This window comes from Lactuca serriola, chromosome 7 (assembly GCF_051521515.1).
Source record: "Lactuca serriola cultivar US96UC23 chromosome 7, Lser_US96UC23_V15, whole genome shotgun sequence".
In the NCBI taxonomy this organism is placed as follows: domain Eukaryota; kingdom Viridiplantae; phylum Streptophyta; class Magnoliopsida; order Asterales; family Asteraceae; genus Lactuca; species Lactuca serriola.
The window spans coordinates 185,114,318-185,139,334 of record NC_136414.1 but is presented as its reverse complement, the minus strand read 5'-3'; positions in this window follow the sequence as shown (position 1 = coordinate 185,139,334).

The following is a 25,017-nucleotide window of genomic DNA, read 5'->3' as shown; positions in this document are numbered from 1 at the left end:
GTGAAAAGTATCCTAAAATGAAGATATCACTTGAAGGGGCAAGCATTTTTCTGAAGGAAACCATCTGCGACTTCGCAAAAATTGATGCGGACATCCACCCAACCATTGCCAAGAAGTTCGATCTGCCACCACTTGATCCTGCATCGATGCCTACCGAAGGTTATGAAGAAAGATCCCTAGGTGCAACAAACTTCCCTGAACTTGGAGTCATTTTCAAAAGGAAGGGCGATAAGATCAAAGACTTCATTCCGATGACTTCCATGAACTGACTTACAAAGAAGCAACTTGAAATCTGTCGAACCATAGTAGAAAAATAAAAACACACGACTGCTGAAGTCAAGTTCGAGATTTTAAGAAAAATAAAAACACACCACTGCTGAAGTGAAGTTCAAGTTGATTTGAATCATATAGTTTGTTGTCAAATTCTCAAAGTTTCTTCAAAAATTCTCAAGGTTCTATTCCGTACATCAATGGCTTCTTTCAATCTGAATTCTATGACTTCATTTTCTCATCTCCTTGGATCATCCACCAAAATTCCTATGCTCATCCCTGAGTATTATGATCAGTGGGCTGATCGTATGGAAGATTATCTCAACGGATTGGATGAAGAACTGTGGAATTGCATTTCTGGCAATCTCAAACCACCGTCAAATGTTCAACAAATTGGTTCTTCCTCTGGAAATTCTGAAGTGGAGAATCAATCTGATCGTCTGAAAAAGCTGGAGAAGAGATGTGTAAGAGAGCTAAGAGGGGTTTGCCTCCAGTTGTCTACAACTATGTGAGGAGTTGTACAACTGCAAAGGAAATCTAGAACAATCTCAAGGAAAAATTTCAGGGAAGTGAGAAGCCAAAAGTGAGCTCTGTGAAACAATGCTTAGTGGAACTGAAGGACTTTAGACAAAAAGATGGTGAAACTATTGAAGTTTATTACGATCGTTTTAATGAATTGATCTATCGATGCAATCGATATGGAATAAACAGATTCTGCCATGGAGTTCAATCTTATTTTTGTTATGATGTTTTTTAAAGAGTGGCGTAGTGTGAGCATGATGGTAAAGAATCAACAGAGCTTTGAAAGGTCAACCTTGAATGATTTGTACAATCAACTGAAGACTCATGAAAGCGAAGTGATCGAAATAGCTTAAGAATCGAAGGCTATTTTAGGAGGCCCACTAGCTTTGGTTTCGAAGATCTCTGAAAGGGATGCTGAGAAAGATGCTTCAGATGAAGATGAAGGGTTTATCATGAACTCAAATGATGAGGCAATTGCTTTTTATTCAAACAATCGTGTGAAAAAGTACTTCAAAAAGCCTTTTAATTCGAAGGAAAGGTCATCTAAGACAAAAGGGAACTTTCTGTCAAAAAGTGCTAGGGAAGAGAAAAAGAAGGAAGAGATGAAAGATACGAAGTCTAATGAGGGAAAGACTGAAAAGAAGTTAAAGGGAGATGCTGGGATTGATTTTCATTATTGCAATGGTGCCAATCACCTTGCTAATGACTGCATGCTTCAAAAGAAGGATAAAAGAAAGAATAAAGTCAAGGATGAGGCGTACTATGCTGAGAAGTTGGAAATGGTTCGTGCGAAAGCCAAAAATTTGTCTCTAGTTGCAAAGGGTGAAAATGAGGATGAAGAAGGTACATATCAAATCTGCTCATCTGGATCAGATGATGAGGAAATGCGACATCCAACACATGGAGCAATGTTTGAAAAAATGGAGGAGGAATCTGAGGAGGAGGCATACGAAATGCATGGGAGATGCTTCGTATCAAAAGCAGCTGACAAATCTCCAATGACCACAAAGGTACAAAATATTCTTGAATCTTTCAATATTCCAGTACATGCTTATAATTCTGAATTAGTATACTTTGATAAATTTGTTACTTATTTTGATTCAATTGTGGTATCTGCTAGCAATGAGGCTACGAAGCTGTCTATGCAGTTGATAGAGACTCAGAAGAAATTAGATTCGAAAATCACTAAGATAGATTGTTTAGAACGTCAAATAACTAATATCATGTTCGATAGATACAATTTTTCTAGTGATAATAAATTGTTATTAGCACAAAGGAACATTTACTATAATGCTGCTAAAAGACTGTATGGTAAAATAACTGAACTTCATCATTCATGCGAAATAAGTAAAGAACAACATAGAAAATTGTTGCTATTTTTAGCTTATGAAAGAGCTATGGTAGATAACATTTCGTATAACTGTGAAATGGAAATAGCTGACTTTAACAAAGTTCCGAATGATAAGTATAGATATGGAATAGTCAAAGTTGATGAATGTCTTGATTCAGATGACTTAGTTCACATTGTAAATGATACTTTGACTAAATATGAACAAATTCATATTTTGAAAAAGACTAAGAATTCAACATCTGATTCTCAATCTAATTTTTTTGATCTTGAAGATAACTCTGACAATATTAGTGAAATTAGTGAGCTTGAAGATGTTGATTGTTCTCAGTTGTCTATTGTTAATGTTGCTTCAAATTCTAAAGGGAAAGAAAAAGTTAAGAATTTGATGGTTGAGAATGAAACTGATATACCCTCAACTTCGAAAGTTAGTGAAATGAACTTTGTGGATCTCAAAGATTACCAAACTGATGATAGTGATGATGAAGAGGTTGAGAGAGTTTCTAAAGAAAAGGCATCCTCAAAGGAAGAAGAAATTCCACGAATAGTTTTTGATCAAGTGTTTGGTGATACACAAAAGTTCGAAAAAGTAATGAATGAAAAAGGCGAACATTATCTTGAAACTAACATGGTGGTTTATCCAAATTTCAAATTCACAGATGATGTCATTTTTCCAAATCAAGTTTTTGTAACTATAGGAAATGTTAAGAATATTAAGCCAGAGTTAAAGAAGATGGTTGAGGAGGATAATTCAAAAACAACTGAGGAAGGTTTTTTCGTAAATCAAAACACAGTTGAAAACAACTTAACAAAGAATTCGTATGTTTTTCAAAGACAAAAACCACAAAAACAATGGGTTGAAAAATCAAAAGTTGAAAAAGAGAAAATAATACGTGTTGAAAAAGAAAAAGAAAAAGTTGTCAAATTAAACTCTAAGGAATTTAAAGATCAAATTGACAAAATTTTGAAGGAAAACAACATTTCAAAAAGACAAGCAAGAAAGAAAATGTTTTGGCAAAATATTGAATCCCAAAAGATGTCTGAATTACAAACAAAATGTTTTCAAAACTAAAAATGCTTCTTTTTCAAAAAAAACAAGGTCTGAAGTAAATAAGCAATCAAAGTTTTTGAAAGTTACTGAAATGAATAAATCAAGAGATTTTTCAAAAAGATCTTACTCTTATGTAGCAAAACCCAAAGTTGATTTTGTACCTCAAAAGCCAAATTTTCCTAATTAAACAAAGAAAGAAACTATGAGGACGTATTGGGAAAAAGGAATGACTTCAAGAAAGAACATTGGTCATTGGTTTGAAGGAAAAGGAAAAATGTATCAGTCAAATAAATATTCAAAAGAGCAGATTCATGAAGCATACGAAAAGTATGTCAATACTTCTTCCAATGGTAGCTCATCATCTAAGGATTCGAATATCTTGGTCAAAGCTTGGAGACCCGTCACAAAAGCAAAGCCAGTTCAGTCACAAACTCAAAAGGCGAAGGGCAATGTTAGAGAACATTGGAAACTATCAAACACTTATGTTTCAGTTCCTTTAAATGATGAAGTAAACTTAATTGATAGTCTCAAAACAAAAGTTTATGATTGGGTTAAAAGTTCTTCATTTCATTTGAAATTGAAATCTAATTTCCAAGGACCCAAAAAGCCTTGGGTACCTAAATTTTTCCATTAATTACAGGTATTATGTGACGAGCAATATGATAACAAGTGGTACATTGATAGTGGTTGCTCTCGTCACATGACTGGGAAGAAGGAGAATTTAAGAGATTTTCGAAGTCTAAAAAATGTTGGAGTAGTAAAGTTTGGGAACAATCAGAAGTGTCAAGTCAAGGGATATGGGAAAATTACAAATAGACAATTCACAGTGAATTGTGTTTGCATATGTTGAAGGTCTTCAACATAACTTGATTAGTGTTTCTCAACTTGTGGTGGGCACTAGAAATCAAGTTCTCTTTAACAAAGAAGGAAGTGTTATTTCGAATGTTAACCCAAAAGAAATATTACTGAAATCTAAAAGAAAAAGTGACATGTTCACTCTGGATATCAATCCAATTGTAGGCAAACCAGCAGTATGTCTTCTTTCGAAAGCTTCATCTGATTTAAGCTAGTTATGGCATCGAAGACTTTCACATCTCAACTTTCGAAACATCAATAAACTTGGGGTACAAGATCTGGTAAGAGGTTTACCTGTACTTAAATTTGACAATGATTCTTTATGTGTAGCTTGTGAAGTTGGAAAGCAACATAAACAAGGTCATCCAATCACAATTGATTCAAAAATTGTTGCACCTCTAGAGTTGTTACATATTGATTTGTGTTGTCCTTCGACTGTTTCAACTCTCAATAATAAACGATACATTTTAGTTATTTTTGATGAGTTATCTAGATTTACGTGGGTTTATTTTCTCAGGCTCAAATCTGAAGTTGCACAAATCATGATTGACTTCATCAAAAAGATGGAAACCACGTTGAAGAAAACTGTTCGAAAAATCAAGAGTGATCATGGAACTATATTTAAGAACAATGTTCTTGATTCATTTTTGGTAGATAAAGGGATTTCGCATAATTTTTCATCTCCATACACACCACAGCAAAATGGTGTTGTAGAACGAAGGAATCCCTCATTATGAGAAACAGCAAGAACCACGTTGGCATATGCGAATTTACCTCAATATCTATGGGCTGAAGCTGTTTCAAATACATGTTTTACTCACAATAGATCGTTTATTCATCGTCGGTTTAATAATACACCATACGAAATTCTAAATAATCGTAAACCTAATGTGAAGTTCTTTCATGTTTTTGGATGTAGGTGCTTTATTATGAATCTCAAGGATCATCTTTTGAAATTTCAAGCGAACACGAAAAGTGGATGAAACTTTAAATTTCACATTTGATGATTACTATATTAAACAAAATGAGCATACATTTGCAAATCATCCAATTTTGCAAGAAACTCAAATTGAAACTGAAACTATACAAATGGATGATATTGATTATGATTTGATTTTTGGTATTTTAGATCATGTAGTTGATGTTGAAGTTTATGCTCCTGATAATCAAATACCAGAATTTGCAACGTTAACTAATGAATCTACATCAACTTCACAACAAAGCCAAATATGCAAAACAGTCCAGTGGAGGGGGAGCAATTGGATTCGAAGACTTTAAATAATGAAGAGCATTCTTTCGAGGGGGAGACAGATCAAATGAATGTTGAAGTTGAAGGGGAGTATGTTGTTGAGGGGGAGCATACTGTTGATGATGCTTGCTCGAATGCAGGCTCAGAAAATGATGAATTATACGAAGACGCACCTTTGGAATTTGATCCAGCATATCCACCAATGGAAAAATGGACAAGAGATCATCCGAAGGATCAAGTAATTGGGAATCCACAAGAGGGAGTTATGACAAGAGCTCAAATTCGTGCAAAGAATGAGGTATTGAATACTCATCAAGAATTTTGCATGTTTAATGTTTTCATATCTAAAATTGAACAAAAAACAGTTAAGAATGCAATGGAACACTAAGATTGGGTTGTTGCAATGCAATCTGAATTGTCAGAATTCAAACGAAGCAAGGTTTGGAGATTAATTCCTAAACCTGAAAATATTTCCATTGTCGGGTGAAAATGGATTTTCAAAAATAAAATTGACAAAGATGGAAACATTGTTCGAAACAAAACCAGACTTGTTGTAAAAAGGATATTCACAACAAGAAGGAATTGACTATGAAGAAACTTTTTCCCCTGTCGCAAGACTCGAGGCGGTTCGAATATTTCTGGCTTATGCAGCTCACAAAGATTTTGATGTTTATCAAATGGACGTGAACTGTGCATTTTTAAATGGAGAGATTGAAGAAACTGTTTATGTGGAACAACCTCCAGGTTTTATTAACGAAGAATATCCTAATCAAGTTTATGTTTTAGATAAGGCAATTTATGGTTTGAAACAAGCACCACGAGCAAGGTATGCAACTCTTACATCATTTTTCAAACAATCTCAATTTAAACAAGGATCTCTTGATCCCACTTTATTTCGAAAGAAAGTGGGGAATCATCTTATGCTTGTTCAAATTTATGTTGATGATATTATTTTTGGCTCGACTGACCCTGCTTTGTCTAGAGAATTCGAAGATTTGATGAAAAGCAAGTTTGAAATGAGCATGATGGTAAAAATCAATAATTTTCTTGTCTTGAATATTCGTCAAAACAGAGAAGGGATTTTCATTAATCAAGAAAAATATATGAAAAATCTGCTATAAAAGTTTGGATTGACGAATAGCACAAAGCTTCGTGTCCCAATGGCAACGAGTATAAAGCTAACACCATCGTTAGACAAACCTGCTGTTGATATAACGTTGTATAGGAGTATGATTGGTTCATTACTTTATCTTACAGCAAGTAGACCTGATATCATGTTTTCTGTGTGTAATTGTGCAAGGTATCAATCTAATCCATGCGAACCACATCTAATTGTTGTGAAGAATATTTTTCGTTATCTTAAAGGAACAATTTCGTTAGGATTGTGGTATCCTTCGAAAACTGGATTCTTCGTTCAAGCATACTCAGATGCAAACTTGGGTGGTTGCAATCTTGATCGAAAAAACACAAGTGGAGGATGTCAATTTCTTGATGGCAAATTAGTTAGTTGGCAGTAGAAAAAGCAAACGTGTGTGTCAATTTCCACAGCTGAAGCAGAATATGTGGGTGCTGCTGCTTGCACTTCGCAAATAATATGGATCCAAAGTCAATTACGTGATTATGAAATTAATATGAAAAAAGATTTCATTATATTGTGATTCTCAAAGTGCAATAAAAATTTGTCATAATCCTGTGCAGCATTCGAAGACTAAGCACATAGCTCTTTGTTATCATTTTATTAAAGATCATGTGGAGGATGGGAACATTGAAGTACACTTCGTGAAACACAACTGATCAGTTAGCTGATATTTTCACGAAACCCTTGGATGAAAAGTCATTTTTGGGAATAATAGAAGGGCTTGGAATGATCGATGGAAATTTTGTTCCATGCGAAAAAGAAGACTGATGGGTGACAATGAATGAATAAGAGGGCTGTATAAAACATAAAGCAAATTCATTCAGCATTCAGCGGTTACTGTTCATGGTCAACGCTTCAACCACTTCGAATTCGTACGTTTTTTACTTATTTTCAGCGTTGAGGTAGTGGTTACTGTTCATAGTCAACGCTTCGAACGCTTCGAATTCGTATATTTGTTATTTGTCTGTATGCAACAAATTCAGTTTACTTGTCAATTTTTCGAAAACTTAAAAAAAATCCAAAAAGATTTTCTTTTCTTTTGTTTTTTTTTTATTTTCGAAAAATCAAAAATACAAAAAGATTTTATTTTGTTATGTTTTTATTTTCAAAAAATTTAAAAACAACAAAAATATTTTTACTTCTTTTTAGAATTTTATTGCAGATTATGATGATGATTCAGAGAGGACAATGCAAGCAGTATAACGGTCAGGTAATTTTTTTTTTCGTATGATATGTTTCTCATTATTCAAACTAGTTAGGATGTCCCTAGAAGCATGCTGTTGCATGTTGTCCAAAGCCTCCATGACTCAATGTGTGTGTACGAAAGCCTTAATGAATTTTTTCATACGAAAATTTCTTCCCAGTCAGGCTTATATTCACATTAGTCTCTGAGCTACCTTACTCTTCTCAAACTGAGTAAAGAGTTTTCTGTTTGGTCCAAAACATAACAGAGGTACGTTTCATGTCTTTTACCAATCTTTTTCATCCATAATATTCATACACGATCACATACAAAGACGTATGTCCAAGAGGTCTCTGATCAGACCCATCGAAACTTAGATATATAACAAATCTGTGTTTATGATCTGACATCATGAGTCCGTGATGAAAGTGAAACCCAAACATCTTGCAAATTAAGGAATTGACGGGGAACATTGTTCCAGATATATAGGAAACTTTTTTTTCTGTACCAAGGTTCAAAACTCCAAATCATATTCATTTCGAATGAGTGGTCTTGATCAAACATTCGAAACCCACGATGTTTGTTACCCAACAAGATCTAGTAAACAAATTTTTTTCATGAATATGATTTCAGTGTGAGATTCATTCGAATGTCCCAGTTATATTAAAAAAAAAATCAAAGCCAACTTGTCACTAACTACACTAGTCAAACAAGTAATTTCTATTACACTTTATCACCTTATGTTTAGGTTGACATGTAACGAAATTTTGAACCTACCCACGAAGAATTTTCAAAAGAAGCCCTTTGATACTTATTAAAAAGTATTCGATTGTATTTCACGGGAACATACACAAGCTGTTGATCATCTCTCTTGATGATTAACGAAGCAACCTTTGCCTAGGGTTTAACTGCCTTCGTGTCAAATTACATTTTTGACATCACTACATTCCAAAAAAAATAATTAATTTTTTCTTGTCTAAATTTCTTTGGAACACTGCACACACGAAATCCTTGAGGTTCTGAGTAATACCAACTCAGGCTGATGATTTCGAACATCTGGCATATGACTTCGCTTTTAATCCCAAAAGTGAAAGAGCCTTGCTTCCATTCGAAGGGTTCTGTCGGTTACAATTCTCTTAGGGGGATAATGACAGACTGTTTATCTATGACATATAGTATTATGTCCGGTTTTCTAGGAAAAGTGATAGTTACTTTTTAACGCATGGCTACATTTCCATAGTAATGGTCCGATTTTCAAGGTGCCAGGTTGGATATCATTAAATGCATCCCGCTTTAAATTCAAATCATTCAGGGTTACTTATAAAAGGGGGTTCAAGAGTACTTTCTACGTTTACACGATCAAACTCAAACATTCCTAAATTCTCTGTTCTTCATCTTCTTCAAACCCTAACAATGGCAACTGTTGCTCATGTTGATCCTTCAACTGAAGATATTTCCTCTGCTCCAGTAATGAAGATTCAGTCTAAAAATTATTATGTCAATGGTGAAATTTCTCAATGTCCAGAAGAATTCAAGATGCTTATTGTTGCTTTAAAACACTCCGTTTTATCCAAAGCCATGTTCAATTCTTTTTTTGTTCCGATATCCTGGCTTTCTCAAGCAGGATCTACTGCAACATATAACAAAAACTCTGATTCGATTACTTTCCTCCTGATTAATGACAAAAGGTTAGGCTTTCCAAGAAACTATTTTGCCAGATTCTTGATATTCCGAATACCCCTCCTTTTGCTGAATTTCAATTTCCCCAAATAATCCATATGTTTAATGAAATAGGACATCAGCCCCCATTGTCAAAAATAAGTGATTTTAAGAAGTCTGAACTTCCAAAACTATGGAATTTCTTGTTTGGGATCTTTCTACGTTGTTTAACCGGAAGAACAGTTGGGTTAGCCAAAGGACGGATGGAGGTTTACGCCATGGTGGCAGGATTATACTATGATCTTCCAGTAGATTATTCTTCACAGTTATGGAAGGAATTTCAAAAAGGAGTAGAACATACCAGTGTTGTTCATGGCATTTCATGTGCTCGGTACTGGAGCCTTATTCTACAACATTTTTACAATAAGGAAGGCATCTTGGTTTCAAATGAAGAAGAGCATGCTACTTTTCACGATTATCACTTTCCGAAGGAGGTTGTTGATGATGCCGATGAATTTCCACAAGTTGCTCGGATTCTAGACGCGATGCTTAACAGGGTGGATCCTAAGAATCCTGTTTTGGTTACCTATCTGAAAACAATCGATTCCTCAATTCCAACGCGAATTTTGTTGCCACGGGAAGAAAAGAAATCGTAAAAGTCAAAGAAGGTTGTTCCTACTTCACCTGAACCAAAGAAAAAGGGTTTGACAACCTCTGAGTCTTCAAAGAAGAAAACTAAAAATGTTGAAGTGACAATTCATGAAACAAATGTGGTTGAGCCAATGGTGGACGAAACTCTAGAGAATGTTATTATTCCGTCGAAAACTGGGATGTTTCGAAGAATCAAGATGAAGTCTACTCACAAACAAAAGTCATCATTACAGAAGTTGGTTCGCAAACCTCAAATTACTCACCAAGGGGTTTTAATTCGTAATGTACCTGCTCCTGTTTTTCCTGGGTCTAAGAAACGAGTAGCAGAAGATATGGCAAAACACTTGTCACAATCGAAGAAGAAGAAGTTTACGAAGACTCGCAAGCTTGTTTTATCTACTGAGTCTACGGATGAAGATGAACGAATCCCAGAAACTCCAGAGTTCACTCCTATTGTTACAAGTTCCATTCCTGAGACGAATGTTATCAAAACACCCGAAGTTTCAATTGCCAAGTCAATTTTTGAGGAGGTTCGAACTTCAGGCATCCCTGCACACGTATCTGATATGGATGCAAATGTCAACATGGGTGAAGGAGGTTCGAAAGATGCTGCTCAAGGTCCAATTATCTTTACACCAACATCTACTATTCCTCTCACATCAACCACTGTTTCACCAACCTTCGAACATATTCTCAATCAACCATTCACTTCAATTTTTCCTTCTCAATCCACTGATACACCCAAACCATCTTCACCAATTGACACTGATAATAAAGGGTTTGGAGGTACGTTCGAAAATCTGGAATTCAATGAAGATGAAGAAGAATTTCCTGAACACATGTTGACGACAATGAAGCAATACAAGATTCTTAATCAAAAGTTGAACTCCATCATTCAACCCCAAGCTGATCTTGGAGGAAGTTGATCTATTTCTAGTTTGGAGGTTGATTCCATGCTCAAGATGTTCGAATCAAGAATAATCAACAAGGTTTCTAGAATGTTGGAAGCCTCAGACTCTTCTATTCTAGAGAAGGTTGATTACACAGATCAGAATTCTGAGCTTCGTGTTAAATCTCTCAGATCTGATTTTATAGGAGAAGTTAAAGATCTGAAAAGCACAACAAAAGAACATCATGTTCTTTTTGTTCAGGAGGTGAACAAAGTGAATTTGTTCAAAAGGAAATTTTTTCTTTTCAGCATGATTATGCATCCTTTGATCAGAAGGTCGATATCATTTGTGATGTTGTAACTCGTTTTGTCAAGCTATTTGAAGATTTGAGTCCTCAAATAAATCAACTCTCCAAATCTGAAAGTGAAAATTTTGAAGGAGTGATGAAGTTGCTCAAGGAATTAAAGGAGATCTCAACGAAACCTGTTTCGTCCCCTATGACTACTCCAAAAATTTTATCCCAGAAGTTTGTCCAGTTCGAAGCTACACTTAACAAGCAACTTGCTCCACTATTTCGCATATCCATTCTTCTTCCCTCAACTACTGCCCCTCATGTTTTCACAGGGGTGCAAGGGGGAGAAAGGAAGTCAATAGAAGATGAAGCGAAAGTGGTAGGCAAGGTATTCTCTTCAAAAATCCCTTCAACAAAACCAGTGATAGTGTCTGCTGAACCAGTAACCTCAACAATCGTAACAACATTGCCAATTACAAGAACAATTTTGAAAGGAATTGTAATTGGTAAACCTTTAGAATCTGGGGGAAGTGGGTCAAATCCAAAAGAGGTATCTACAGACAAAAATTAAAATCAATTCTTGTGGAAAAATCTAAAGAAGAAAAGAAGGTTGAGGCTAAAGATGAGATTGAAAAGCTTAGAATGGTTCAAAGTATAATGGCTCAGAGGGCTAGTGATCCAAAGGGGATGAATAAAGGTGATCCAGCAAAACACTATAACTATGAACAATCGAAGCCAAGGTTGCTTTAATTCACATGTATACATTCGAAAAGAAGCCCAAGCAAAGTTATGTGATCACAAATTCTGATGCTTGCCAGTTGGATTTCCCTATAAATGAGATGATGTTTATCATGCCTCAATTCAAAGCTGAAGGGAATTTCAAAGAAAAAGATGAAGGGACTCATATGAAAATTCGTTTTCATGCGGTACTTGGTAAAGCTCGTGAGGATGTTTAGTCTCTGATCAAGATCAAGAAGGTGATAAGTATGAAAAAGGATGTGGTTTTTGAAAACACAGTCCAAAACATCAAGTATGTGGTTTCAAGGGCAGATGGAAAAACAAGCGAATTTACAATTGCAGATTTTCCTCTGATGAACTTGTATGCCCTTATACAAGTTGCATTGCTTTTGAAAGACAAATCTTTTTCTTTTCTTTAAAACACAGATCCAGACGAAGTCAAACTTGGAGTTTCCCACATCAAGATCTTCATAGAGAATTACTACGAGTGTCTAGCCTTAACTGATGTGGAGTTGGCAACTGCCAAGGGAATGGAAATAAATGCTCCAATGGCTCCTTCAAAGACACAGGTTGAGTTAAAGAAATATGATGATGGAGAAATTTGTCTTAAGCCATTTGGCATAGTTTTTGTTGGAAAGGATAAAGCTGGAAAAGCGAAGAGCTTTTTATTCCAAGCTAGCGAAGTGGAGAGATTCTACATCTCAACATACAAACTTGATTGTTCGTATGAACCACTGCAAGAAAAACAATGAAGGAGACAAGAAGGAGTTGAAGAAAATTATTTCTTGGTGTACTAAGGTTCGTAGAGTTTTGCTATACTCCATTACACTTCTCACAAACTAAAGACTTCGACTTTGATTACAAATGGGGAGATTGTAAGAGTCAAAATGTTGTAATAAGTCGAAATCTGTCTTTAGCAGCTTCGAACATTTTTGTAATATATTTTACTAGGGCATAATATTCGAAGCATTATGTTTAGTCCTTAGTATATTTTTTGTACGCTTTCATATCCTATAAATAGGAGTTGTTACTAGTGTCTTAGTAACGAAGTCTTTACAGAACTCTCACTTGTACTCTGTAAAACTGATAAAGCGTAATAGAGCCAAACATATCATATTTACATCGGTGTTCACATCTTTCAATCTTTCTTTGAATTTACTTTCTAATTTAATCAACACTTGAATATTTGTCTTATCACTTACTTACTTTACTTAGTTTAATCTTATCTATCTTTCTGTAATACTCTCTATTGTCTAGTATGCCTTGCATGGCTACTCTTAGAGAGTTGATCAAATGTAATTTTTGAGTCTCTATATATAGAGCTCATTCTTTCACAATTTAAAGAGATCTTACACATCTATCAATCTGAACTATTTTCGAGTATATCAAATACATTTCTCTTACGCATCACATATCTTTGTTACTCTAAATCCTCTCGAACATCACTGATAATTACTTCTCTTCGGAGCAAGTCATTCATGACTTTATCACTCAGCTTGATCTCACTCTCTAACTTGGTTTGAATGCATTCCATGTTATGAATCAACTTATGTGTTTACTTGATATATCACCTGCTATCATTTACGTTTCCTTACATTTTCGCAACTAACTATCTAACTATCTAACTCGTTAACTTATTATTGTTGAGCTTTTTGATCCTTTGAGATTAACTAATTCCGCAACTATACTTGTTCTAACGTTTGTTCATGTGTGTCTCAAGTTTTTCTCTCAACAACACCCCGAATTCATAAGACCTAAAAGGGAAAGGAAACCCTCTAAAATTAGAAGGTCACTCGTCGAGTAGGTTGGATGACTCGACGAGTACGAGAGTATTTTGGGTCGCGGGTTAAGTGACCTACTCGACGAGTCCTTTTAGGGTGTGAGAGCCATTCTTGAGGGTCTTATGTGTTCTTGGAGGCTAGAAGAAGAAGGAGGTTGAGGGTTCAAGAAGAAGTTTATAGATCCAGCAACATCATCTCATTTCGATCATTTTCTGGTAATAAAGTTTTCATCTTGGCTGATAGTTTCTTAGATCTCTTTATGTCCATTTTATGAGAATTTTGGTCCATAGAGCTTGATCTTTGGGACAAGGACTTCCCAAGTAAAGATCCTTTCAGATCTGAAGCCCTAAGAGTGGTTAAGGCATAAAGATGCAAGATTTATGTCATTAGAAACCCCCATGCAAGCTTTTAGGAGTTGTTATGGCCTTTTAATCCTCAAAAGGCCATGCATCGAAGAAAAGGCAGAGACTTTACGTGTTCTTCTGGTGTATAAGGCCTAGATCTATATTGTTATGCTTTGGATTGGAGTAATGAGGGTTTATGGGACATAGAGTTATGTCTTAAGGAGCTATGGTTTTGTCGAAACCCATTAAGAAGGATTAGGAGTGGGTGAAATTGGAAACTTTACCCTCACGAGGTCATTTCCAGCATGTAGACGAAGTTTGGGGTTTGGATCTAAAGTGTAGGGACTTAATCTATTAAGATGGCCCAATCAAACTGAGGGACTCGACGAGTCAAAGTGTATTGTCTTGTTTTTGTTCAAGCTAGAAGTTAGCGAGTCTGAGGGTTGAATCGACAAGTTGATTTGATGAACTGCGACCATGAGTAGCCAGGGAACTCGATGAGTCGGGGGGTGACTCGACGAGTTGGATCGCAATTTCAGGATTCTGATTGCTGGAACTCGGTGAGTTGAGTCAAGTCGGAGCGTTGACTTTGACCAGGGTTGACTTATTTTGACTTTCGGAGGGTATTTTGGTCTAAGTATCATTTTAGTGATTGATAGCTTGGGGAGCCGAAGAAGCAGCAGTCCGGGGGATTTCCAGTTAGTAGCCAGTCGAGTATCAGCAGATTTTGAGCAGTGCAAGGTGATTTTTCCTCCAGTAGGAATGGGTCTAAGGCACCAATGCTGTCCTGTTTAAGTAGTTATAGTATGCCAAGGTGATCCTGAGAAGTAGTTATGTATGCTTGATGTCTTTGTGATTCATGCATGTTTATGTTATGTGTTATATGTTGCGGACTTCGATCCAATGCCGGGCAAGCCCGATGAAGTATATGTGATTATCTGATATGTTTATTTTTATGTTATGTTCAGTTTATACCAGACTTGAGTCCGATGCTGGGCGGGGCCAGATTCAGTGGGCGGGACCCATGTTATTCTAGACTTCGGTCCGATGTCGGGCGGGGCCCGATTTAGTAGGTGGGGCCCAAGTTATGTTGGACTTCGGTTTGATGCCGGGTGGGGCCCGATGCATTCGGCAAGGCCCAGTATGTGTTATATGTGTTATTTTATGGTATGTGGTAGTTTGGGGGAGCTCGCTAAGCTTCGTGCTTACAGTTTCAGTTTTGCTTTCAGGTGCTACTAGCAAATGGAAGGGCTCGGGATGATCGCATGGCACACACCACAGCTTTCAGCCTGGGATTGATTAAGACTCTAATTTATTTTCTCATTTGTTTTGATATAATATTTGATATGAGATTTTGAGATACATGACACTTGGTTTTCTTATTTATTATGGATGATTATAGTTTTGATAATGTTTTTCAAACGAAAGTTTTGGCTTGTATTTTTGGGACATTACATGTTGCTATCAGAGCCTTGGTTTGAGGAATTTGGGCACACTCTCAAGTGTGTTTGAACTCAAACTGAGGATTTGGTAAGAAAATTTTCAAAAGAAAATCGTTTTTATAAAAAAAAAAGAATTTTGAAAAGAGAAAAGGGTGTGGTGCATGCAATCAGCCGAGCTCAAATAAGTTTTCCCAAATTACCCATACAAGTTATTTTGATATGATATGATTATGTGATCAGCATGCTAGATTAGGGCTAAGGACCTAGGAAGGATGCCTTATATACCTTATATATGTGTTTTTCAGTTAAATGCTAGTATTGAGTAGACAATGGTAGGAAAGCCTGTTTAGGTTATGTCTGGCAGTATGAGCTTAGAATTGCATGCTAGTACAGATTCTTGTTATGTGGATTGAATTGCTTAATTATGTTATGGATAGATTTTCCTTTAATCTGAATGCTGCTTGCTTTGTGCGTTATGGGACTCTGGGTGATGGGAGTTAGCTACTAGCTAAATACGCTAAGTCACATGTGATCAGGATTGAATAATCTTAGAGTATTGAATTTGACCCTATTGCGTAGCTCTCGTTTGAGTCTTAACCATTATAAGGATAAGTCCCTTACTCGAAGGATTATCTGAGCCTCGCTACATGTGATTGTATTCATGTAGTGGCTAATTGGCATTACGAGGAGGCCTTCAGCAGCTGAGGGCTGGGTTGGGTCGGAGATTTCTCTAGGGTAAACCTAGGATGACTTTAGTGTTGGGTGCAGAGGTAGTAGTGAAAGGGACTTGGTGGAGTCGATGCAATTCTTGAGGAAAGTACAAACAGATGTGGAAGGTAGGATGCGCCCATACTACTGAAAGCAGAGGATCCGTACTCGATTCAAGAAGGGCTGAGATAAAACTAGGAAACTTGTAGTGCGTATGTGATCCCTCAGTAGTGATGAGTATTATGATGGTTGGTATGGTATATTTTTAGCATGGTAACGCTGCGTGAGATACCAGTTGGCAGTTCGGCTTGGTATGGTATATTTTTAGCATGGTAGCGCTGCGTGAGATACCAGTTGGCAGTTCGGGTGTCGGAGAGGATCTGGCTCAGGCTCTAGAGCTGGGCAGCTTGATGATCGGATAAGAGAGTTTATTTCAGCAGAAATTATGCGCAACATCATTGACCAAACTTTTGTGATCTTCGGTTTGGTCAAGGAAGGGATTTCAGAACTTTTGGGTAGCCACCTCGGGGCCTTTCGGGCTGAGATTGTAGCAGAGCAGGTGGGGGCTCATCTGGAGAACAAAGCTTGTGGACCTCTGGGATCCTTCTAGAAGGAGGATCCTATCACTAGCTTTTGTAGTTTGGGATCGGAAGTGAATTGTGTACCATGTCTTCAGGGGAGTCAACTGTAGGATTGGATTGTTATAGAGGGTTTACGGGCCCTCCGCGAGGAGTTACCCGACATCATCGGGTGTGTCACCGATAAAGTGGTCGCCGAGATCGAGAGCCGAGCCTCAGCTATCCAGGAAATGGGTGAAATGGTCACGGTGACCCAGGAATAGGAGATTGGTTTAGATAGTCAGCTGAGGAAGAGGAAGCGGGCTTCTGGTCTGGCTCGACAAGTTGGATAGTTAGACGCTGATGTAGTTGGTGCTAGAGACCCGAGGGGTCAAGATGGATGCACGAGGAAGGAGGGAACACGGGATAATGTGTGCAGCAGGTCTAAGTGCGGCAGATGCGGATGGAAAGGTCATAGACGCCAAGAATGCATAATAGAAGTATAGTTATGCCATCGTTTCCATCATCCTAGTCCTGTCATGGCGAATTGCCCTGCTCAGTGGTTGGGACAACTTCGGTATCATTGCAGACTTCGAAAGGAAGGGGATTCGAGGGTTCTTCATAGTAGGTTGTGGGTATGTATCTTCCACTTTCCTATCAGATCTTATTATGGTTTTATTTTTATGGTGCTGCATCGGTATTGGTAAAAGTATTTCAAAATTTTGTGGCCTACTTGTGAATGAGTTATATGCCATCTGCATACCCTGGATTTTAGAATGGTAGTTAGAGGTCGTTCCCTTTTTAGAGTAGGTTACTCAGGATGCGGTAACTATAGTATGTATATGTGGGACTCGGGAGTGTCTCACTAGTTTTCAAGGGAGGCATCATTTGGGTATTGGTCGGATAGATCACAGATAGTGGTAATTGTGGGTTGACAGCAGAGTGGCCAGAGGATGACAGGGAGAATTGGGAATTCTTTCCCAGATGTGAGCTATAAGGAGCTAGTTGAATCGAAGTGCGGGAGAACCACCCGAGTGGCCAGAAGCAGAAGTAAGTACGAGACTAGGATGAGTTCGCATTCTTGGTGAGGAAGAAAGCAGCTCAAGTGTCTGCTTGGATTGAGGAGCATGTAAGTTAAGAGTTTGGGAAACTTCCTAACATTGATTTCACACTTTGATGATGACTAGTTTGGGAAACCATGTTTGAGATTTTCCGGCAAGGCGCAGGTTTATGCAGCATATAATACTGCTGGATAGCCACAACAGTCAGTAAGGGAAGTGTTGTAAGATTGCGGGTAAGCCGTAGCATTCTTTGGCAGCCTAGTTAGCGGAGTGTGGGCGGGGGCCCGTATCTCCTAGTTAGCATACTAAGAATCAGAAAGGCATAGCAAGATGAGATTCGAGGAGGAGTGGGCCTGCTTATCCCTAGATAGGTGAGACCTGTGGGAGAGCCCACTCCAAAATATGGTTTTGGTGAGACCCGTGGGCAAGGCCCGTGTGTTTATAGCAGCGCAGGTGGGACCTGGTAGAACCCTTAGGGTCAAGGTAGGGGATCGAGGATCCCAGGGCTTTAGAGTCAGAGTGGCTGGGTAGATACATCGGTTCAGGTAGCTGAAGTTTCTTCGTAAGTCGCTGAGGGCGACCGAGAGATTGTTCTAGCGTTTGGTAACCGATGGGAGACCGGTATTCCAGGTAATAGTAGATCAGTTAGGCCCATGATGGTCTCGGTTCATCCAAAAGGCAGATGTGAGTCATCAGGATTTCAGGCAGGAGTGATGAGAAGGGAATTCGAGCATGGGCCAATGAGATGATCAGGAGATGCTAAGTCACTCACGTCAAAATTAAATAATCTCAGAGTGATTGATTTGACTCTGTTGCGCAACTCTCGTCAGAGTCTTAACCGTTGCAAAGATGAATCTTTTACTCGAATGATTATCTGATTCACACGTCGGGTGGAGATTTCAGCATTGGAGCATTGTAAGTGAATAATTCAGTGGGTAATGGTGTGATGGCCGACACTGAGAGTGGATGGGGTTGCAGTTTTAGCAGAAGGTTTATTCTTGTCAAAGATAGGAAAGGGTTGTTGTTTATTGAAAGCTATGTTGGGAAGGCCAGTGACGGAGTAGGGTAAAGGGATGAACCCCTTGGATGACAAGTGTAACTGCTCAGGAAGTACCAGAAGGATTACCGATCATGTAAGAGCGTTGTACTCGAGTGTTGTAGTGATGGGATTGTTCTCAAGATGATACCTTCAAGGATTGGACCGAGCAGGCAAGGTATGCGACTATTAGAAATGTCGTGAGAGGTTATGGGGTGTTAGCCGAACCGGACTTCGAGGATGAAGTCTAGTTTAAGTGGGGGAGAGTTGTAACACCCCGAATTCAGAAGACCTAAAAGGAAAAGGAAAACCTCCAAAATCAGAAGGCGACTCGTCGAGTAGGTGGGATGACTCGACGAGTAGGAGCGTATTTTGGGTCACGGGTTAAGTGACCTACTCGACGAGTCGGGGGACCGACTCGGCGAGTTGGTCAGGGTTAGGGAAACCCTATATTCGGGACTTGGTACCCTATTTAAGCATCTTATTCTCCTCCTCCGGGTTCCATTCCTCAACCTCCAATGTCCAAAACTTAACCCACGAAACCCTAGAGAGTTTTTAAGGTGTGAGAGCCAATCTTGAGTGTCTTATGTGTTCTTAGAGGCTAGAAGAAGAATAAAGAGCTTGAGGATTCAAGAAGAAGTTTGTAGATCCAGCAACATCATCTCATTTCCATCATTTTCTGGTAATAAAGTCTTCATCTTAGCTTATAGTTTCTTAGATCACTTTATGCATTGTATGAGAGTTTTGGTCCATGGAGCTTGATATTTGGGACAAGGATGTCCTAAGCAAAGATCCTTTCAGATCTAAAGTCCCTAAGAGCGGTTAAGGCATAAAGATGCAAGCTTTATGCCATTAGAAACCCCTATGCAAGCTTTAAGGAGTTGATATGGCATTTTAAGCTTCAAAAGGCCACGCATGGAAGAAAATGCAGAGACTTTGCGTGTTCTTCTGGTTTATAAGGATTAGATCTATATTGTTATGCTTTGGACTGGAGTAATGAGGGTTTATGGGACATAGAGTTATGTCTTAAAGAGCTAGGGTTTTGTCTAAACCCATTAAGAAGGATAAGGAGTGGGTAAAGTTGGAAACTTTACCCTTATGAGGTCATTTCTAGCATGTAGACGAAGTTTGGGGTTTGGATCTGAAGTGTAGGGGCTTAATATGTTAAGATATCCTATTCAGACTGAGGGACTCGGCGAGTCCAAGGAGGGACTTGATGAGTCGAAGTGTATTGTCTTGTTTCTGTTCAAGATAGAATTCGGTGAGTCTGAGGGTTGACTCGACGAGTTGATTTGATGAACCGCGACCATGAGTAGCCAGGGAACTCAGCAAGTTGTGGGGTGACTCGACGAGTTGGATCGCGATTTCAGGATTCTGATTGCTGGAACTCGATGAGTTGATGGGTAACTCGGCGAGTTGAGTCAACTCGGAGCGTTGACATTGACCAGGGTACACTTAGTTTAACTTTTGGTGGGTATTTTGGTCTAAGTATCATTTTGGTGATTGATAGCTCGGGGAGCCAAAGAAGCAGCATGCTGGGGGATTATTAGTTAGCAGCCAGTGGAGTATCAACAAATTTTCAGCAGTGTGAGGTGAGTTTTCCACAAGTAGGAATGGGTCTAAGGCACCAATGTCATTCCCATTTAAGTAGTTATAGTATGTCGGTGTGATCCCGAGAAGTATTTATGTATGCTTAATGTCTTTGTGATTCATGCATGTTTATGTTATGTGTTATATGTTCCGGAGTTCAGTTCGATGTCGGGCAAGCTCGGTGCAGTATATGTTATTATGTTATATGTTTATGTTTATGTTATGTTCAGTTTATACCAGACTTCGGTCCGATGTCGGGCAGGGTCTGATGCAGTGGGCGAGGCCCAAGTTTTTCCGGACTTCGGGTCCGATGCCGGGCGGGGCCTGATGCAGTGGGTGTTGGATTAGATGTTTAAGTCCATAACTATATTGGGTATGTACTTGATCCGGTTTGCATGGTCTATTTGGGTTGCATGGCATCATAACATTTGGATAGACTAAATGAGAGAAATAACACTTAAGGTTATTAATATATTATAAATTCTAATATATTAATAATAATATTTAATTACTATTGGTCAAGAATTAATTTAGATTTAATTATGTGACCAAAGGAGACTAATTAAATATATGGGGTTGATTATGTAAATCATATATTCTTAAAATAGTGGGCTAATGATCCATGGTTTATTAGATTGGGCTAAACCTAATAAGGTGCTCCATAGATAGTCCATGGAGGTTATAAACCCATGGATCATGAAATATGAAAAGCCATGTCAATTAGGGTTTACATTTTGTAAGCTACAGTTGACAACACTATAAAAGGAACCCCTTGGCTATCAAAATCATGCACTAAGAAGAGAATAGAGGGGTAGCCAATTTTGCAAGTGTAGTATTTCTCTCAAAAGTTATTCCAAAATTATTGGTGTTGTGTGCAACATTTGAGGCATCACACTTGGGGTGCGAGGCTCACAAAGTTCTCAAGGATTCCAAGCTTCAAGGAAATGGCATGTTCTTCTACTATCATTTAGTTTTATGTTCCCCATGCCATGCTAGATAGGTTATGAACCTTGGAAATCAAATTTGCATGTATCTTAGTAAAACATAGATCCAAGGTTTCTAGGGTTGCATGGACACCATAGGAGTGTTAGAATGCTCAAAACCCTTCAGTGGTATCAGAGACTAGGTTTGTTTTCTTGATACTTGAAGCTATTTGCAAGAAAAAAAATTAGTTTTTGGCCTGTTTTGGATTAGAATTATTACAACAAAGTATTTTTGTTCATAAAACTTGATTTTGATGTTATGGTAATGTTTATTCTCATCCAAATAATGTTACATCACTCTTTCTTCTGACCCAAAAGAGGTTGAATGCTTCTATTGCCATGAAAAGTCGCACTGGAAGCGGAATTGCCCAAAGTACCAGCAAGATGTGAAGGATGGGAAAGTAAAACCCAACCATGCAGGTATTTACACTATATTGTCTAATAACTCACCCTATTCTAATTCTTGGGTCCTTGATACCGTTTGTGATATTCATATTTGTTCTTATTTGCATGGAGTAAGAAGAAGCGAGAATGTGGAGCATGGAAAGATAAACTTGATCATGGGGAATAGGAAAGCTTCACCTGTCACCAAGATTGGAGTTTATTCTTTGTTGCTAAGTAGTGGGTTTACATTAGATTTGAATAAATGTTGTTACTTGCCTGAAATGGCAAGAAATATTATTTCCTTTCATGCTTTTGTACAAACAAGGGTTTACATTTTCTTTTGATAATGAATGTAGTGGAATAAATGTTTTCTTTAATAATGTTCTTTATTTTAAAGCATTAGCTTGTGATGGTGTGTATGAAGCCGTGTCTATTGTAGATAACCTAGGCAATAATGTGTTGTGTATTGATTCTTCTAATAATAATAACTTGGATAAAGCATCATTATGGCATTGTCATCTTGGACATGTAAGTAAGAAACACATACACCAACTCCAAAAGGATGGAGTCTTGGAGTCATTTGACCTAAAGTCAGATGATAGTAGTGAATCATGCTTACTTGGAAAAATGACAAAATCACCATTCACTGGTTCTTGTGCTAGAGGTGAAGGTTTGTTGGATCTGGTACACACGGATGTGTGTGGACCCTTCAAAACTTCCACAAGGGATGCTAATCGTTATTATGTGACTTTTACAGATGATTATAGTAGATATGGATATGTCTACTTAATCAAGCATGAGTTAGACACTTTCGAAAGGTTTAAAGAGATTAAACAGGATGTAGAGAATCAATTCGGCAGGAACATTAAGATGCTTCGATCCGATCGAGGTGGTGAGTATCTTAGTACAGAGTTCCTTAACTATCTTAAGGAATGTGGGGTTGTCTCACAATTGACACCTCCTAGGACACCACAGTTGAATGGTGTGGCTGAGAGGCACAATCGAACTTTGCTGGATATGGTTCGTTCCATGATGACACGAGCTTCGCTACCAATCTCATTCTGGGGGTATGCCTTAGAGACTGCCGCCCATATCCTTAATCTAGTCCCTACAAAGAATGTTGTCAAAACACCTCATTAGATGTGGACTGAAAAATTCCCAATCTGGACCACATCAATATTTGGGGTTACTAGGCATTCGTGAGGCCCAAGTCTCACGATCAGCTTGAACCTCGAAGTGAGAGGAGTATTTTCATCGGCTACCCACAGAGATCCTTTGGTTACCTCTTCTACAGACCTAGTGATAAAGTAGTCTTTGTAGCAAGGAGAGGATTCTTTCGAGAGAGAGAATTCATAAGCCAAGGAAACAGTGGGAGGCAAATTGATCTTGAAGAAATTCAAGAGTCAAGTGGTGAAGGAGCCTCAACCTGAGGAGGAAACTTCTATTGATCTGATAGAAGAGTCTGTACCTCTGAGGCATTCCACGAGAGTTAGGAATGTACTTGAGCATTACTATGGTTTCCAAATTACTGCGGAAGGTGATACACTTATCAGTGATAGCACACTAGTGAGTTTGGAGCTGTGTTTGTTATAGATAACCTAGGAAAGAACCAAGTGGTAGAGTTTTTAACAAGGTTTCCAAAAACATAAAGAACACTGAAATCGAGTTATAACGAAGAAGTTATGACCAATCGAAAATCCGCGTCAAAACCGGTAAAACACTGTTCAGTGTAAAATTTGAATTTTCAATGATAAAAGGCTTTTTAGCCTTAGCAATCTAAATGAAACTTGTAGAATATGTTAAACCGATAACGTTCATAAAAAGAACGTCAAAATCTGACTTCGTATGAGGAAGTTATGATTTTTCGAAGTTTCGGCTTAGCAGTAGACTACTAAAAATTCAAAATATAAATCGATCGATATTTAGCCAACGCAACTTAAACGAGAATCAAAGGTCTCGTCAAAAGTAGCACAACGGTAAAAAGACAGACGAAAACGAACGTCGGATGAAGAAGTTATAAATTTTTAACAGATTCCCGTCCCGGTCTGTTTAAAATAATAATATTAAAAATAAATTCAAAACCAGTAGACGAAGTCTAAACGAAAGTCATAGAGTATGATTTCACCTACGCGTGCATATAAAGAACATCAAAAACGGAGCTCGTATTCGAAAGTTATGAATTTCGCATGTTTTTGGCACAAAAATCAAGAATTTGTGGATAACCAAGAAATTTCGCATGTCATCCTCGGACATGTCATCCCTCGCATGCGAGGCTGCCACGTGTCATTTTCGGGTTGGACTGCAAATCTCCATGTCACCATCGGATTAAACCACAACCGCGGACCAGTAAGAAACCTACACCTTCGAATCGGACACCCCTTGGACACCCCCTTCGCATGCGTGGCCTTCTCCAATTGGACCGAAGTCCGGTCCACTTAGAAGCCAACACGCGCCTTGCATCAGGTCCAAGCTTCGCAACCGCCTCAGACTTCGCATGTGGCTTCGCTGCTGACTGTCACGTACCTGCTGACTCTTCCCTCGCTTCGCCACTTGTCCAATGACTAAGCTGCTCGGTCGAACCCTCGCACCCCTATATAAAGGGTGCGAGCCTTCTCGGATGAAAGGCATTTTTCACCCCAAAATTTACCGTTTTTCACATTTTAGCCCCTTAAACTTTCTCACGACCACCGAAGCAAGCCCCGGAACCCCGAAATTCTTGAGAATTCATCCTCTCTCCTGTCGAAACTCTGCCCGGTTTGAGCCGGTTTTTCGTCAAACAAACTTTCTCCGGGAAACGAAACGCTGCCCGAATCACTGCTTATCAAGGTGAGTTCATACCCCTATAATATACCTTTTTAAATGGTTTTATATGCTTTTTAGGGGGGGGGGGAATACAAGTTTAACACAATATTAAGTTGTGTTAATAACTGTATGTGATAATAATCACACAAAGAATTTCCGTATGCTTTTAAGAATTACCAAATACTTTCAAAATAACGTGAAGCCATGTTGAATCTTTAAAGTCATGTAAAAACTACGTTAAATTCTTTGAAAAATGTTTTATAAGCTATTTCAAAGTATAAATGCCAAAATCATGTTTATATATGTATAAATATATAAATAAGATTTGAAGGGCTTAGGACTAATGAATTATCCTATATCCTTTTCCTTGTTTGGATGTGGAATTAGGGTTGTATTATTTATCAGAAGGTCGTGTCCTTCTTAATTATATATATATATATATATATATATATATTATACATATATGAGTACAAAAGGTTACTC